At 36.1% G+C, this 17,346-nt stretch overlaps 1 protein-coding gene across 4 annotated transcripts in view; it reads left to right on the top strand.

The window, feature by feature from the left end:
• Positions 1 to 5,588: 5,588 nt before the first annotated feature.
• The window catches only part of LOC112858721 (sulfotransferase 1 family member D1-like), a 46,992-nt gene continuing 35,234 nt past the window's right edge, over positions 5,589 to 17,346 (top strand). Inside the window, exon 1 of one of the 4 annotated variants that reach the window (XM_086704900.1) lies at positions 5,589 to 5,959. The gene's annotated coding sequence lies outside the window, so the exon portion shown is untranslated. Of the gene's footprint in view, positions 5,960 to 16,073; positions 16,228 to 17,346 lie in introns of those variants that run through there. The other 3 variants (XM_086704896.1, XM_086704897.1, XM_086704899.1) reach the window with 3 other exon arrangements.

Below are 17,346 nucleotides of genomic sequence, written 5' to 3' on the forward strand. Positions count from 1 at the left end.
CGTAGCAATCTCTTACTCGACACATCCCCAAAGGCAAGGGAATTAAAAGCAAAAGTGAATTACTGGGACCTTATGAAGATCAAAAGCTTCTGCACAGCAAAGGAAACAACCAACAAAACTAAAAGGCAACCAACGGAATGGGAAAAGATATTTGCAAATGACATATCGGACAAAGGGCTAGTATCCAAAATCTATAAAGAGCTCACCAAACTCCACACCCGAAAAACAAATAACCCAGTGAAGAAATGGGCAGAAAACATGAATAGACACTTCTCTAAAGAAGACATCCGGATGGCCAACAGGCACATGAAAAGATGTTCAACGTCGCTCCTTATCAGGGAAATACAAATCAAAACCACACTCAGGTATCACCTCACGCCAGTCAGAGTGGCCAAAATGAACAAATCAGGAGACTATAGATGCTGGAGAGGATGTGGAGAAACGGGAACCCTCTTGCACTGTTGGTGGGAATGCAAATTGGTGCAGCCGCTCTGGAAAGCAGTGTGGAGGTTCCTCAGAAAATTAAAAATAGACCTACCCTATGACCCAGCAATAGCACTGCTAGGAATTTACCCAAGGGACACAGGAGTACTGATGCATAGGGGCACTTGTACCCCAATGTTTATAGCAGCACTCTCAACAATAGCCAAATTGTGGAAAGAGCCTAAATGTCCATCAACTGATGAATGGATAAAGAAATTGTGGTTTATATACACAATGGAACACTACGTGGCAATGAGAAAGAATGAAATATGGCCTTTTGTAGCAACGTGGATGGAACTGGAGAGTGTGATGCTAAGTGAAATAAACCATACAGAGAAAGACAGATACCATATGGTTTCACTCTTATGTGGACCTTGAGAAACTTAACAGAAACCCATGGGGGAGGGGAAGGAAAAAAAAAAAAAAAGAGGTTAGAGTGGGAGAGAGCCAAAGCATAAGAGACTGTTAAAAACTGAGAACAAACTGAGGGTTGATGGGGGGTGGGAGGGAGGGTAGGGTGGGTGATGGGTATTGAGGAGGGCACCTTTTGGGATGAGCACTGGGTGTTGTATGGAAACCAATTTGACAATAAATTTCATATATTGAAAAAAAAAAGAATAAATACATTTGGAGGCATAACTATACCTTTTGTATTTTCTTTTATTTTCTGAAAAATGGCCTACTTTGGAATTTATCTTAGTCTAATATAAGTTTTGGGAAGAACTGGACTGATTTCTAGATGTCTATAAATAATCCCAATGAGTATTATTTATGCTTGAATGTGTTTAGCTAATTTGAAATATTTATGCTCTAGAGGTCTTTCTGCCCTAATATATACAATGCAATGAATGTAAGCTCTGTACTCTTTAAAACTTCTAAAGAATGTGATATTTGCTAGTAAAACAAAACAAAAACAAAAGTAAGAGAAGAAGAATTGTTAGCTGCTATTTAAACAATGTTGTCTTGGCTTGTATATTATTTTTCTGTATTTGATTGATGATTTTTTTCATCAATAAATGAAATTTTACCATTTGTGACAACATGGATGAAATTTAAAGGCATTATGCTAAGTGAAGGAAGTCAGACAGAGACAAATACCATATGATCTCAGTTATATGTGAAACCTAAAAAAATAAAATAAAAAATAAACAAACAAAAACAAAAGGTCATAGATACAGGGAACAGACTGATTACCAGAGGCAGAGCTGGGGGTGATCAAAATGGGTGAAGGTAGTCAAAAGGTATAAACTTCCATTTATAATATAGTCATGGGGATGTAGTGTACAACATGGTGACTATAATAATACTGTATTGCATATTTGAAAGTTATTTAAAAGTCCTCATCGCAAGAAAAAATTTTGTATGTAACTGTGTTTGTAACTCTGCATGATGACAGATGTTAAGTAGGCTTATTGTGGTGATCATTTTGCAATATACACAAATATCTAATCATCATGTACACCTGAAACTAATATAATGTTATATGTCAAATATACTTCAATTTTTAAAAAAAAGTCTTTTTAGTATCTGGAAATAAAAAATTAATTAAAAAAAAAAAGCTGCCATGACATAAATATACTCAGCTCCATGGGCAGACCCTTATGGCCAAAAAAAAAAAAAAAAAAAAAGAGATCATCTGTCTTTGGCCACAATGGAGCTGAGGCATCCTGCCAACAACCATGCAAGTCAAGCATCTTATGTCTTCCTAGGCACATATATATATATATATATATATATATATATATATTTGTCATTAGCAAGAGTTTGAAAAAAGAAATTCCTTACTCATTTGCCAATGAAAATATTTTTTTCATTTATGTCAATTTTTGAAACCATTGAACATTAACTAAAATTTTTAGTACTTTTGTCCAAATCTGTGAATATCAAAACCAAAGTTGTCTACAAAGGGCCATATTTATTATAGACACTTTAGAGCAACTGCTTATAGGGAAAATATTAAACCTGTCTCCAACTTAGCCACCATTTAGGCAAGTTTTATGAAAAGAGATTGTATTAGTCAGCTTTACTAAGAAATGAAACAATCTCAGACTTCTTGTTAACTACAACAAAGGGTTATTCCTTGTTTGTGTTGCTTTTGAGTGCTACATGGTTCCAGGCTTTAGACAGGCTGAGACTTTGACACATGTGTTTTTCATTTTGGGGCCCAGGCTGAAGGAGCAGTTCCTTTAGCAGACATGTTCACTCTCAAGGTAGACAAAAAAAGAACAAGAGATCCATGGTAAAATACAATGTCTCTTAAAGCATCATTGGCATCTTCTCACTTCTTTTTTTTTTTTTTTTATATATATGAAATTTATTGTCAAATTGGTTTCCATACAACACCCAGTGCTCATCCCAAAACGTGCCCTCCTCAGTACCCATCACCCACCCTCTCCTCCCTCCCACCCCCCATCAACCCTTAGTATGTTCTCAGTTCTCAACAGTCTCTTATGCTTTGGCTCTCTCCCACTCTAACCTCTTTTTTTTTTTTTTTGTTCCCCTCCCCCATGGGTTTTTCTTAAGTTTCTCAGGATCCACATAAGAGTGAAACCATATGGTATCTGTCTTTCTCTGTATGGCTTATTTCACTTAGCATCACACTCTCCAGTTCCATCCACGTTGCTACAAAAGGCCATATTTCATTTTTTCTCATTGCCACGTAGTACTCCATTGTGTATATAAACCACAATTTCTTTATCCATTCATCAGTTGATGGACATTTAGGCTCTTTCCACAATTTGGCTATTGTTGAGAGTGCTGCTATGAACATTGGGGTACAAGTGCCCCTATGCATCAGTACTCCTGTGTCCCTTGGATAAATTCCTAGCAGTGCTATTGCTGGGTCATAGGGTAGGTCTATTTTTAATTTTCTGAGGAACCTCCACACTGCTTTCCAGAGCGGCTGCACCAATTTGCATTCCCACCAACGGCATCTTCTCACTTCTACTCACATGTAATTGGTCAGAGATCACGGCTTAAGTCCAAAGTTATTGAGCAGGAAAGTATACTGCTTTCAAAGGCAAAGTACAGGACCGTGAATATTTGCCCACATTAATATAATCAACTCCCATGGCCTTCTCTCAACTTTTTACAGCTCTTTATTATCAAAATTGTTGGCATTGATTTGAAATCCTGCAGGAAGAATTGTATGATGAAGAGCTCAAGCACTCCCAATTTTTCTCTTAACTCCCCGCCATAACCTAAAACTCAGTTACTCATTCTCGTCTCACGGGAAGGCCTGTGAGAGTCCCAATGTTTGGGCTGAAGTGTCAGAATTGTTGGTGACTCCTTGACAGTGACAAAAACATTGAACTGATCTATACCTAAATGATCATTCAGGGTACATACTACATACATAGTAACATAGTTATAAGAAACTAGAGATTTATGTTTTGAGATATCTTGACCTAAGTTTCAGTCTTATCTGATCAGGGTAGTATTGATGAAATCTACTGATGTGTTGCTGCCAACCCTCAAACACTTATAGTCTCATTCTATATATAATTCATCTTTAAAGTATGTCTCTCTCTATATCTTTCTCTCATATATATATATATATATATATATATATATATATGTATATGTATATATATATATACACACATATATATACACACACACACATTTGGAGGCATATGCACAAGATCATGAAAATTTTTAAAACTTATTTCTAAGCAATATTTATTTATAAAATGTATCCCTACAGAAAAGAATATTTAAAATACTGTTTCAGCAATCAACTTGACAATGCTTTTTAGACCAATAATAATTAGGGCTTGGGAAAGTAAACCCTTTGAGTAATGGGGCAAGTTTACTAGGCTGGATACCTTTCATTTACCCCTCCAGGTTCCATCCTGTTTTCTGCCTTGGGAGGTTGAAGTGTATGGATTACATTAACAGGATTTTGGGCTCTCTGGCTTCTATTTGGCAGGAGATCTGAAGAAGAGAGGAGAATAAAGTTAAGCGGATTATTTCCCTGGACCTTTCTCATGAGGTCAAATTAAGTGGGATGCATCCTTCAATCAAACTAACCTGAAAAGTCTCATCCCTGAATTCCCTTGTTTTCATTAATGGCATGCTTTCTTCAGCTATATCTAGTAACACTAGGTCCTGAATCCATAAGTTGCAATTTTTCTGGAACATAAATCTTCAATCTCATGCAAGGGAGGCATGAGAAGAGCCTGAGCATCATATTCTAGCTGCAAGACCTGTGGAGAGGCAAACTGGAAATATTTTCCCCTGCTTTTCAGACTAATCTATAAATGGTATCTAATTTTCTCCAGATGTGTTGCCTTCCTGTAATTCTGTAGCAGTGTGACATTCAGGTTGTTTCTTAGTTTCTTCCCTGAAGCAGACTACAAGATAAAATCCTTAATCAAGATTTTCCCACTAGAGCCAAAGGAACGGTTGGATGTTCACAGAGGATGATAATATAGATTAATTATACCTTGGGGCACCAGAGTGGCTCTGTCGGGTAAGCATCTGACTCTTGACTTCAGCTCAGGTCATGGTGTCATGGTTCATGGTTTTGAGTCCCGGGACGGGTTCTGTGCTGACAGTGTGGAGCTTGCCTAGGATTCTCTCTCTCACCCCCTCTCTCTCTCTGTCCCTCTTCTGCTTGTGCTTCCCCCCCCCCAAACTAAATAAACATTTTAAAAACATCTTTATACTTTGTTGAATGAGAGGTTGCAATTTCAAATTCCATTTCTGTACAGTTTGATAAACTCACAGCTCTAAATAACTTTGCCCTGTGTTAACAGCATGATTTCAAGACCTAGAAACAAAAAGGAAGCATGTCATATATAGGTGATCATATGGAAAATGACAAGAGTTTCAAACCAGTTTTTCTATTTGGAAACAGAATTTTTACCACAGTCACCACTATTGACCCAGGGCTTAAAAAAGTGATATAGATCTGGCTCTGGATGGTAGAGGCTTCATTTAAGGAACAGAAGATATTCCAACTTTCTTTGGCTTCATGTTCTTTTCCCTTTGCTCTGACACAGGGAACATGTTCCTGCTGGTCTAATTTGCCCATGCAGTTCTAGAGGTACAAATAAATCACCTTTAAGTGAGGGTTTCTAATAAAAACACTGGAGCCATGAAATGTCATCCGTGTTATGCTTTTATAGCTGAAATCAAAAGCGAAAGTTAAAGAGCCTCCATTTACTACGCATAATTATTGGATAGTGTTCATTCCAGATTCCATGGATTTCTACAGGCTCTTTGTTTCCATCTATCTACCACAAGTAACAACAAAAAGCCTTCACTTAAGCATTTAATACTTAAACTGGTAATAAATAGACTTTGTACAGCTAATTATCAACCTCATATAGCCCTACAGATTTCATCTTTTCTTCCTAATGCATAAGACAGATTATCTTGGTTGACTGAACAATATATAGAGGGAAATTTCCAGTAACCAATTTCTGTAGAAACAAACTCTGGGCCTCCAGTTCCTCAAGACAAGCATCTGGTAAGTGATTTATCAACTCTCTCTTTAAAGTGTCAATATTTTGTATAAAACTAAATTTAACAACTGAGAAATTAGAGAATGAGAAATGGAAAATTCTCGTATGGATGTTTTGCTGTGAAATGGGAACTATCTGGGGATTCTTAGGTCCAGATTTTCTATCATAAATTCAAAGCATTATTTTTCATATTTAAAATTGTATTGTCTGCAGAGGTAGTCTGCTCTACTAATTTTAACTTTGTAAAGCTAAAACTAATTTTAAAGGTTATTAATCTTCCACCTCAGTATTTCTGTTTATCTCGAAGGAATATTTATCTCAAAGGAATATCTCAACTACTTGGTTGAATTCTTTAAAAATCTGTGTGTGAGAATATGGAAATCCGATCTAGGTAAAGATACAAGTCTGCTTTTTTGTACTTCTTGAAATTACCAAAGAATTGTATTGTATAGATGTTAGATAAATGCATTTTCCATTGATGACTGCCTTTATTTCCTTTTTCAAAAATGATTTGACTATATGGCATGTGTTTCACTACAATGCATATATGATCTTTTTTATCTTTAAATTAGAGAACCACTACAGTAATGTGTTCTTCAGTTTCTACAAATATATTACTTTCCTAAAGGTTTTGAAACATGATTATTTTTTCATGCGCACTCTCCTACTGTCACTTTAATGAAAAACTACTTCAGAATGGTCTCATCTATATCCCTTTGACTTTTACCTTAGATTTATTATTTAAGCAATATTTTAAAAACCCCACATTAGTACAGAAAACCTTAATAAATGAAGAGTCACTTGATATCACTAAATGTTTATTGTAGTAATGAGATTATTTAGCATTGTATTTTAACAACTGATGAAAAGAGCTTAATACATTTTAAACCTAAATATTTGAAATTAAAATGATTCTAGTAAGTCAGATTAATTTATTTGGGCTAATGCCTATGACCAGTCAATACAGGTTTTTTCAATGCATAAATGTTCACAATCACGTTTTTTTAAAAAGAAAGATATAAATATTTTCTTCAAGATGTGAAAATTAGAAGCCAATGTTCTGAAAATGTTCCAAAATTATATTTTATTTTACACCATTAAAATAGATTTATTAGCTATCAACATGAATAAAGCTATACTGAACTTTAAAATCACTATATTCCCGACTGAAAATGGGGATAATATAGTTGAAGGCTGTACGATCATATGATGCCTAAATTTCCAGATATACTAGAAGAGGTATTTTATATGGTAAAAAAAAAATTCATTTGGGGCCACATGACTCATTTAGTGTTTCATGATGGCTCAGACTATGCAGAGGGTATTTTCAGCAAACAGTTAGACCCTTTGTTTTCTCTGGAATGTTGGCAAGTGTATCCTTCTTCATTGCATCTAAGAACAACTTCCTGTTGTGTTCTGAAACTTGACAGAAATAAACTCAAAAGAGTTTGGAACTGATTTCAAAAGTCAATAAGAAGTAGCTATCCAAAGCCTTTAAAAGTTTGAAGAATACTTTCAAGGGTGTGTGTCCGGGCAGAATCTAAGACGTTGCAGTTGAACATGCACACCTGAGTTAAAGTCATCTCCTTCTAGGAAAAATTAAAGCTTTATGAAACTTCACAACGCACACATCTATCGCTCGCTTTGGCAGAACATACACAGGTACATTCATCTCATTGCATCTCATAGCACCACATCCTGAGAATAGATTTTAGAGAGGAGGAATAGTGGGATAACACTAATCTTTCCTAGAAAAGAGTAATTCTTTGTTTTGGAAAAGGTTTGGTGATAAGAGATCTGACATTGCCCAGGTAATTTTCTTTAGGTCTGATTCATCCCACTATAGGCCACTTTGCCTTTGTCAATGTGGGTTTAAGGCTTAATCTAACTCCAGTTTTGTCAAGTTAGCAGAAGTCAATGTTTTCAGCCTATATAAATATCATTATTTCTCAAAGACATTGAATTTTATATCTTATTCTCCAAAGAAGGTTGTGCTAAAAGTTACAGTACCCATAGAAATTATAGATGGACAAGAAAGAAAGAAACATATTTTAAAGGAGAATAATGAAATACTTTTGTTAACAAAAGTGCTCAAATTGGTTTAAACATTAAAAGGGAATAAACATATGTGTGCATATATATATATATATATATATATATACATATATATACATATACACACACACATATGGATTTTTAAAAGGATGAATTGAGAAACAGAGAAAAAATATAGGCTAAGAAAAAGTAGTGTTATTGTCTAATAAGATAGATTCAAAACAAAAAAGATCAAGAGTTAGCTAAATCTATGTTAATAAATATTATATTCCATAATGAACACAATCACAGTTTTATAGTTCAGAGAGCATACTTTCAGAGTAAGAAGAAAAACTCATTTACTGTGTATGTTAAAAGTTTTGAGAGAAATTGATAGAAATAGATATGCAGAGGTAAATCCTACACAACATTAATCTATCTGAGAGATATTAAAATATTTTGAAGATTCAAAAATATATTGACATTGAATACATTTGTATATATGCATCTATAAATATACACATTTACATATATATACAGATTTATACATACACATATATACACTACATATGGACACTAATAGATATACCAATAGATATATCTTATACTACCAATAGATAATACAACTTGCCACAAAATGATCATTTTGATCATTTTGATCATAAGCAAATGTAAAATATAAAATTTATGATGTTTGAATTCTCTAAACCAGCAAATTAACATAGAGAATCTAATTAAAAATTGTAAAATGAGGCAAGTTAAATTTGCAAATTAAAGCTGAATCAAATACATTTTTTTTATAATAATCTATTGGGTTAGTAATCATATAATTAAATACAAATTACTTAGTAAATAATGAAAACTGGAAATATTTGAGCCTCTTGGATTTGGCCAAAACTGACCAGTGACAAATTCAAAGCCTTAAATGTTTTTGGGGTGCCTGAGTGGCTCAGTTGGTTAAGCAACCAACTCTTGATTTCAGCTCAGGTAATAATCTCTTGGTTTGTGAGACTGAACACCATATCGGGCTCTGTGCTGACAGCATGGAGCCTGCTTAAAATTCTCTCTCTCACTCTCTATCTATGCCCCTCCCCCACTCTCTCTCTCCCTCTCTCTCTCTCTCAAAATAAATAAACATTTAAAAAGTTATTTAAAAATCCTTAAATGTTTTCATATTAAATTAAAGACAATTATTCAACTGAAAAACAAACAAAAAAAACAAAAAACAAAGAAGGAACAGGATGGTGTCCAGAATCCATAAATCTGTGTATTATTGAGTATAGATGACACACAGTGTTACATTAATTTATACACAGGTGTACAACTCAGTGATTTGACACACTTGCACATTATGCTATGTTCACCATGTGTAGCTGCCATCTGTCCCATCACATCTCTATTAAAATGTCATTGCCTGTTTTCTTTATGCCGTGCCTTTTACTCCCATGATATATTCATTCCATAACTAGAAGCCTCTATCTTCACCTCCCCTTCACCGTTTTGCCCAACCCTGCATCTCTCTCCCCTCTGGCAACCATCAGTTTGTTCTCTGTATTTATAGATCTGATTCTACTTTTTGTTGTTTCTTCTTCTTTTTTATTTTAGATTCCACTTTTGAGTATAATCATATGATATTTGTCTTTCTCTGACATATTTCACTTAGCATAGAACACTGTATGGTCCATCCATATTGTCTCAAATGGCACAATCTCATCCTTATTCATGGCTTAGAAATATTCCATTTTCTATTGATGGACACAGATTGCTTCCATATCTTGGCTGTTGTAAATAATGTTGCAATAAACATAGGAGGGGATAAGCATATGTCTTTTCAAACTAGTGTTTTCATATTCTTTGGTAAAAGACTCAGTAGTGGAATTATTGGATCATTTTTAATTTTTTGAGGAAACTCCATATGGTTTTCCATAATGGATGCACCAGCAGTGCACAAGGTTCTTTTTTCTCCACATCCTCACCAACACTTGTTGTTTCTTGTCATTTTGGCTTTAGCCATTCTAATTGGTGTGAAGTAATAGCTCTTGTGGTTTTGATTTGCATTTCCTTGATGATTAGTGAGGTTGAGTATCCTTTCATGTGTCTGTTGGCCATCTGTATGTCCTCCTGGGAAAAGCATTCAGGTCCTCTGCCCATTTTTTAATCAGTTGGTTTGTTTTTTAAGTATTAAGTTGTATAAATTCTTTATATATTTTGGATATTAACCCCTTATTGAATATATCATTTGCAAATATCTTCTCCCATTCCATAGGTTGCCTTTTTGTTTTCTTGATGGTTTCCTTTATTGAGCACTTTTTATTTTGATGTTGTCCCAATAGTTTATTTTTGCATTTATTTTCCTTGCCTAAGGAGATACATCTAGAAAAATGTTACCAGGGCTGATGTCAGAGAAATACTGCCTGGGGTTATGATCCTTCACTTCGTTATGTACATGTTGTTTGACTTTGGGAATTTCTCATAACATCTCCAACCCTCAGTTCCCTTTTCTGGAAAATAGGAGTAAATAATATCTATCTCACATATTGCTAGAAAGGTAAGTTATTATTATAATTTTTTGTGGTTAATATTTTATTGATCTTTACTCTGTGTCAAGCATTGTTCCAAGTACTTTACTCATTTAATTCTTACAAGTATCCAATGCGATGAGACATAAAATAATTCCCATTTTTTATGGGATGAAGACATATATAGTCAAAAAAATTTACAAAAATTATTCAGAATCACACTTGAAAGGGCCTTTTGAAAACTGGCTCCAATCCATTGTGGGTGCTCCATAAATGTTTATTTCCCCACCTTCTTCCATCTGCCTTTGCCTACTTTTGATCGTACAAAACAGGAAACATTTGCTCAACCTTCTAACCAACTCTGCCAAATATTGCCTTTTTCTCTGCAGGAGAAATCCAAAGCTCCTACTTTTTAGGTGAAATCATACAGCACCATGGTGACAGAAAAGCCACATTTTAAAGAAAGAAAGACAAAATCAAGTTAAAGAAAAAAACAACCCACATTCAAACACAGACATACACAATTCTATTTTCAATGAAGATACATGCTTGTTATACTATTCCTAACATGTATATCATTTACACTTACAAACAAGAAGGCCCTATTATAAAGCAGAGTTGTATATACTTTCAGGAACTGAGATAGTGATCTCACCAATCTCTTCCATTGCTAGGTATTAGAGAGCTGTTTTCTGGATTTAACAAGGCCCTGGGGATGCCAGACGAAGAATATAATTAACTCTTTACCATAAAATACCTACGTTAAAAGACCCTGACAGTAAGAGTGCCTGGTAGCAAATGGCATCAATTACTTCCTGACTATGTACAAAGAATTGCCTGAGGATATGAAATAATAGGGTACATTCATCTTGCGAATATCTGTATGAGATGGAGGAAACAGGTAATTGCAATTATCTCCACTTAAATACTAAAGTTGTTAAGCATTTTTAAAGCTAATGGCTTGCTTAAGACAAATTATAGCGGCATCTGAGTTGCTCAGCCAGTTAAGCATCTGAGTCTCAGCTTCAGCTCAGGTCATGATCTCACGGTTTGAGTTGGACCTCCACGTTGGGTTCTGTGCTGATAGCACGGAGTCCGCTTGGGGTTCTCTCTCTCCCTCTCTCCCTACTCTTCCCCAGCTCCAGCTCTCAAAAATAAACAAACAAACAAACAAACAAACAAACGTTTAAAATATTTTTTTTTCAACGTTTATTTATTTTTGGGACAGAGAGAGACACAGCATGAACGGGGGAGGGGCAGAGAGAGAGGGAGACACAGAATCGGAAACAGGCTCCAGGCTCTGAGCATCAGCCCAGAGCCTGACGCGGGGCTCGAACTCACGGACCGCGAGATCATGACCTGGCTGAAGTCGGACGCTTAACCGAGTGCGCCACCCAGGCGCCCCAAACAAACGTTTAAAAAAAAGAGAGAGATTATAAAGCAAAGATTAAATATAAAAACTTAGACCATTATCTCTTTTTTGTGGGACTGAATCAAAGATAGAGAATAGTTCTCTAGATGAAAGAGAATGTATTTTTTTTCTGGTTTGAGACAGTGTTAAAATTTTTAAAAGCGTGTATTTTGAGATTATGATGGTATAAATGGTGACCATATGATAACACTTTTAGAAATACATGCCCGACAGTGTGCTGCATTTTTTCTTTTTCTTTTCTTCCAAGTTTTTATTTAAATTTAAGTTAGTTAACCTATAGTGTAGTATTGGTTTCAGGAGTAAAATTTGGAGATTCATCATTTACATAGAACACCCAGTAGCATGATGCATTTTCATACACATTATTTCATTTATGATATTCTTTCAAGTTTTTATTTAAATTCCAGTTCGCTTCATTTATGAGCTTATGACAATGACATTGACACAATGACTATGATTCTATGAAATGGATGCTATCTGGTCAGATGAAGAATTCTCTGCTCAAAAAAGTTCACTTGCCCAAAGCTACATAGTTGGTAAGTTCTAGATTTTTCTAGCAGTGGCCTTTCCAGCAACAAAGCTGAGAGCTTTCACTGTTGGATGAGTTAATTTCCAGGATGTGAAATCTGATTACCATTTAGAAGTTTTGTGTTATAGGGCAGGTTGCATAAACTCTGAAAATTTCCAATGATATATCATTTTCAAAGCTATTATTAAGTCAAGTGGAGATATATAATATGAAAATTATAATGACTATAAATGCTCATAAATATTAGTATTTTTCATGTATTATGCCTTGGTGTTAATCCATGCTATCTTAGCCAACTAAACTTGATAACATAAACTAAGATCATTTATAGGATACAGTGTGTGGGAAAAGAACATGGGCTCATTTCTATGTAGACAGCAAACAAACAAAAGACAACAGTCAAAAGGCACATAATTGGATAATTTATTACAGACATAAACTGCCAAAAGTCATGTGAAAAATATAGAATATTGTATGTATTATTTTTGAGATTTTATAAATAAGAAGCTTTTATAAATGTACACTTTGAAGTTTGATAAAAGCAAAGCAGCATTTTAACTAGCAGTATCCTAACAGAATTTTTCAGCAATAGAGGAGTGTTGTGATAAACATGTTCCTTTCTTGTTTCTACTGTTATGACCTAAAACATATAGTTGGGGGGCACTGGGTGGCTCAGTAGATTAAGCCTCCGACTTCATTCAGCTCAGGTCATGATCTCACTGCCTGTGAGTTCAAGCCCCACGTCAGGCTCTGTGCTGACAGCTGAGAGCCTGGAGCCTGCTTCAGATTCTGTGTCTCCCTCTCTCTCTGCCCCTCCCCTGCTAGACTCTGTCTCTCTCATAACTAAAATAAAAACATAAAAAAAAATTTTTTTTAAACATATAGTTGGTAACCAGAGAATATTCATTTTACTTAGAATTGGAGAATGTCAGGGGTGAAACAAACCAGAGTGACCATTTTGTGCATTTCCCATATATTTTTTTTTAATTTTTTTTTTCAATGTTTTTATTTATTTTTGGGACAGAGAGAGAGCATGAACGGGGGAGGGGCAGAGAGAGAGGGAGACACAGAATCAGAAACAGGCTCCAGGCTCTGAGCCATCAGCCCAGAGCCTGACGCGGGGCTCGAGCTCACGGACCGCGAGATCGTGACCTGGTTGAAGTCGGACGCTTAACCGACTGCGCCACCCAGGCGCCCCTGCATTTCCCATATTTTTTAGACAGGTAAAACTTGGCTCAGAAATAGGAGGTAAGTAACTCAGGTTTATACGGTTGGTTTGTGAAACAGCTCAAATGCCACACCTCAGATTCCCAATGCTGTGCTTTGAAAAGCCCCACAAATACAGCATTTCTATTGCTAAAATAGTTTAGTCTTTACACATTTAAAAAGGAGTTCATAAAATCTGTTCTGTTTAGGTGTGTTGAATATCGGGGCACCTGGGTGACTCAGTTGGTTAAGCGTCCAACTCTCAATTTCAGCTCAGGTCATGATCTCACGTTTGCTGAGTTCCAGCCCCATGTTGAGCTCCACATTGAGTGTGGAGCCAGCTTGGGATACTGTCTCTCTCCCTCTCTCTCTCCCTCTCTCTCTCCCTCTTTCCATCTCCTCTGTTTCCACTCTCTGTCTCAGAATAAATGCCTTTTAAAAAAGAATCTGAATATCAAAATATTATCACTTTCTAGGGGAATAATGTATTGATTATTGTGATTTTAATATTAACTTTTTTTGTGATTAAGACACATCATATCCTTAGGTACAATATTTCATTATTTTAACTCATTAATAGGCATGAAAGCCAATGTTTGGTTTAGGTTAACATGGACTAACATTGACTTTTACCAGTGTGAAGAATATTAAGTAGTTTCCAAGGACTTATAATTATCTTCCAGAGGAAGTTATATTTCAAGGGACATTTTGTTTACATCTATTTAATTTACTTGTTTTTAGTAATTATATTTGATTTAAAAAATTTTTAAAAAAGATTATGCCTGGGTGGCTCAGTCAGTTAAACGTCTGACTTCAGCTCAGGTCATGATCTCAGGGCTCCTGGGTTTGAGCCCCGAGTCAGACCCTCTGCTGACAGCTCAGAGCCTGAAACCTTCTTGACATTTTGTGTCTCCTTCTCTCTCTGCCCCTCCCCCACTCAGGCTCTGTCTCCCTCTCTCCCTCTCTCAAAAATAAACATTTAAAATTAATAATTACATTTGAATTACCTACAAAAACTTCATTAAATATTAGACAAAGTCAGCCATTATTCCAGTCTATTCTTTTGGTGTAGTTGACAGACCTTGTAAGAGACAATATGAACTTATTTCACTAGTGAACCCAGGTGGAATGAAAGTTTTATATCTAATGCTGAAACGTCTAAAGACATGTCTGTTTCAATTAAAACATCAACATTAAACTAACTTTTATATCAAATATTTTCCCAGACCATGTGAACTTAAAAAAAACATGTAGGTTAGTTTCTATCTTTCTGAGAGGTTTAGAAAACCAAATCCTTATAAGCACTTGTCTTCAAACCAACTAAATAGAACTCTTTCAGAAATTAGTTTTAGCAATACCATCCAGAGGTAGAAACATATCACATATTTACAACATATACGAGTGGACATACACCCAAACACACAGACACGTAGACCTTATTTCTTTTTTATTTTCAAGTTACTTAATGTACAGTGTAGTCTTGGCTTTAGGAGTAGAACCCAGTGATTTATCTCTTACATATGACACCCAGTGCTCATCCCGAAAAGTACCCTCCTTTATGCTGGTTCCCCATTTAACCCATCCATTACATTTTAAATGCATAATAAGAGGTATAACTTCAAAAGACAGAGAAAGAACCGATATTCTTCCAAGAAGCACTTTTAATTTCTTAAGGCCAATGCTTTACAAGCCTTTAGAGATAAAAAGGGGAAGACTTTTGTTTTGTTTTTTCCTGGGAAACAAGGTTTTTATCTGTGGCTACAGCCACAACTGGGCAGCAGGGGCAGGTGGGAACACCCAGGCTGGTGAGTCAAGCCAAGCCACCAAGTCAAGTTGTCTCCCACCTTCAGCAAACAGAATACAAAGGTGTTCAGGGGTAGGCCAAGGGCATTGGTGCAGCAGTAAAAGCAGCAACACTCAACCTCAAGTGAGGTACCTGGAGGGTCATGGAAGGTCCCTGCAGGATGAGGGAGGACTAGAAACCCGGGGCTGGGACTCAGAAGCCTTAGGAACAGGGAAAGTTTTCCAATGGTAAAGGAATAGGTGAATTCTGAATCGCCTGCACAGCTGACTTTTGTTTTGCAAAAGGATTTGTGAGTTAAGGATAGTTTTTCTCAATCCCTCGAAGAATTGGGTGGTAACTTAATTGACATTATGGATTGATTCACCTATCCAATTATATTATCTTCAATTTGCTCCTTTCCCTCTGCATACATAGTTTTAATTTTAAATATTTCTGGCAATATTGAATAACCTCCAGGTGTCAGATGGGTCCCTAAAGAGAATGAAAAAAAAAATTACTTTCTCAAAATCCGGAGTCACTTATAAAATAAGAAAAAAGCAAAGCTAAGCAAAACAAAACCTTGCATGTAACAGGCAGGCAGAAAGCCAAGCACAGTTATGCAAAATGAGACCAGTGAGAAGGCCAAGGCTGTCCCTGGGACAAAAAGGTTCAAAAAGCAATGGGTTTGGATTTCGAAAGGAAGGGTCAATGTAACACTGCATTTTGCAATCTTTAGCGGGCAGTACAGAGACTCGGAAGAACTGATTTTGGTAAGAATTTTTATCTTTGGCAGGCTTCTACTGGTTTTTCAAAGATCCTCTCTATTGGCTCTGGTATTTGCCAGAGTCTTCCCTTAGTTGTTTCAAGAAAAAAAGTAACCATTTACCTGAAAAATCTCTCAGTTTTGTCCTGTCTAGGAGGGGCCCATATAGGAGCCATCCTTTGGAGGCAGATCTAGGGGTGTCTGTAAGGCCATCAGCTGAGATTTTTGTTTACAGTTATGTAGTCTCTTCAGGAGAAACAATTCAGACAGAGGATCACACTGGGGGAGCAGCAGAGTTAAGTCAGTCATATAATCTTTTGTTTCAGGCACTTCTTACATCTTTAATTTATTGTTAGCCTTTTGTAATCTTTTAATGAAACTATTTTGAACTTTTTTAGCCTTGTGGAGGCTTCTGCTTGCCAATTAAAAGAGGTATTCAGTTCTGTTTGAGAACCCTTACTTTCAAGTGAGCTTCTTAAATCATCTTATCTGATCGGAACGATCCACGTATGGCCACTTTACTTCCACATTGTCTTTAGTAACATTTTTCCATCTTGCTAGACATCTGGAACATTCTGGAACTATAGTTCTTAGACATAAAATAAGCAGGTGAGCTGGAAGGAAGCACACTCAATTCTCTATATACAGAGGATCCCATTTCTTTCAGCTAGGTTTTGGGTTTCTTGGAGCCAAACTAATACTTAAGAGGGACTTGTCAAGGGGTTGGGATTTAGTGAGGTGTTTTGCAGTGTGTCTCACTGCATGGAAACTTTCTTGAGGTTGGTTGGTGACCTAGTGTCAACCTAACTCATTCTGTGACAAATTTATCCTAACACAGAGTCTTTGAGTTAGGCAGTGAGTGCTCTAACAGCTCTTAAATCCTCAACCTATGCCCACTAAGTTTTGCAGCTTTTTGGCCTCCAAGATCCATGCTACCAATAACTTTTATTTACACAAAACAAGACAAAAAAAAACATGTGCACCTTAATACACCTGCAGCAACCAAAACATGTCATTCTGGACTGGTCAAGAGAAGGCCCCATGCATACCACAAGCAAACCCCAATGTGGGCTTAACCAGCAGATGCCCTTCAGGAGACTTTGGACAGGAAATTGGGAAAGCATTC

This window comes from Puma concolor, chromosome B1 (assembly GCF_028749965.1).
Source record: "Puma concolor isolate L17-30 chromosome B1, mPumCon1.1.hap2, whole genome shotgun sequence".
Classification (NCBI taxonomy): domain Eukaryota; kingdom Metazoa; phylum Chordata; class Mammalia; order Carnivora; family Felidae; genus Puma; species Puma concolor.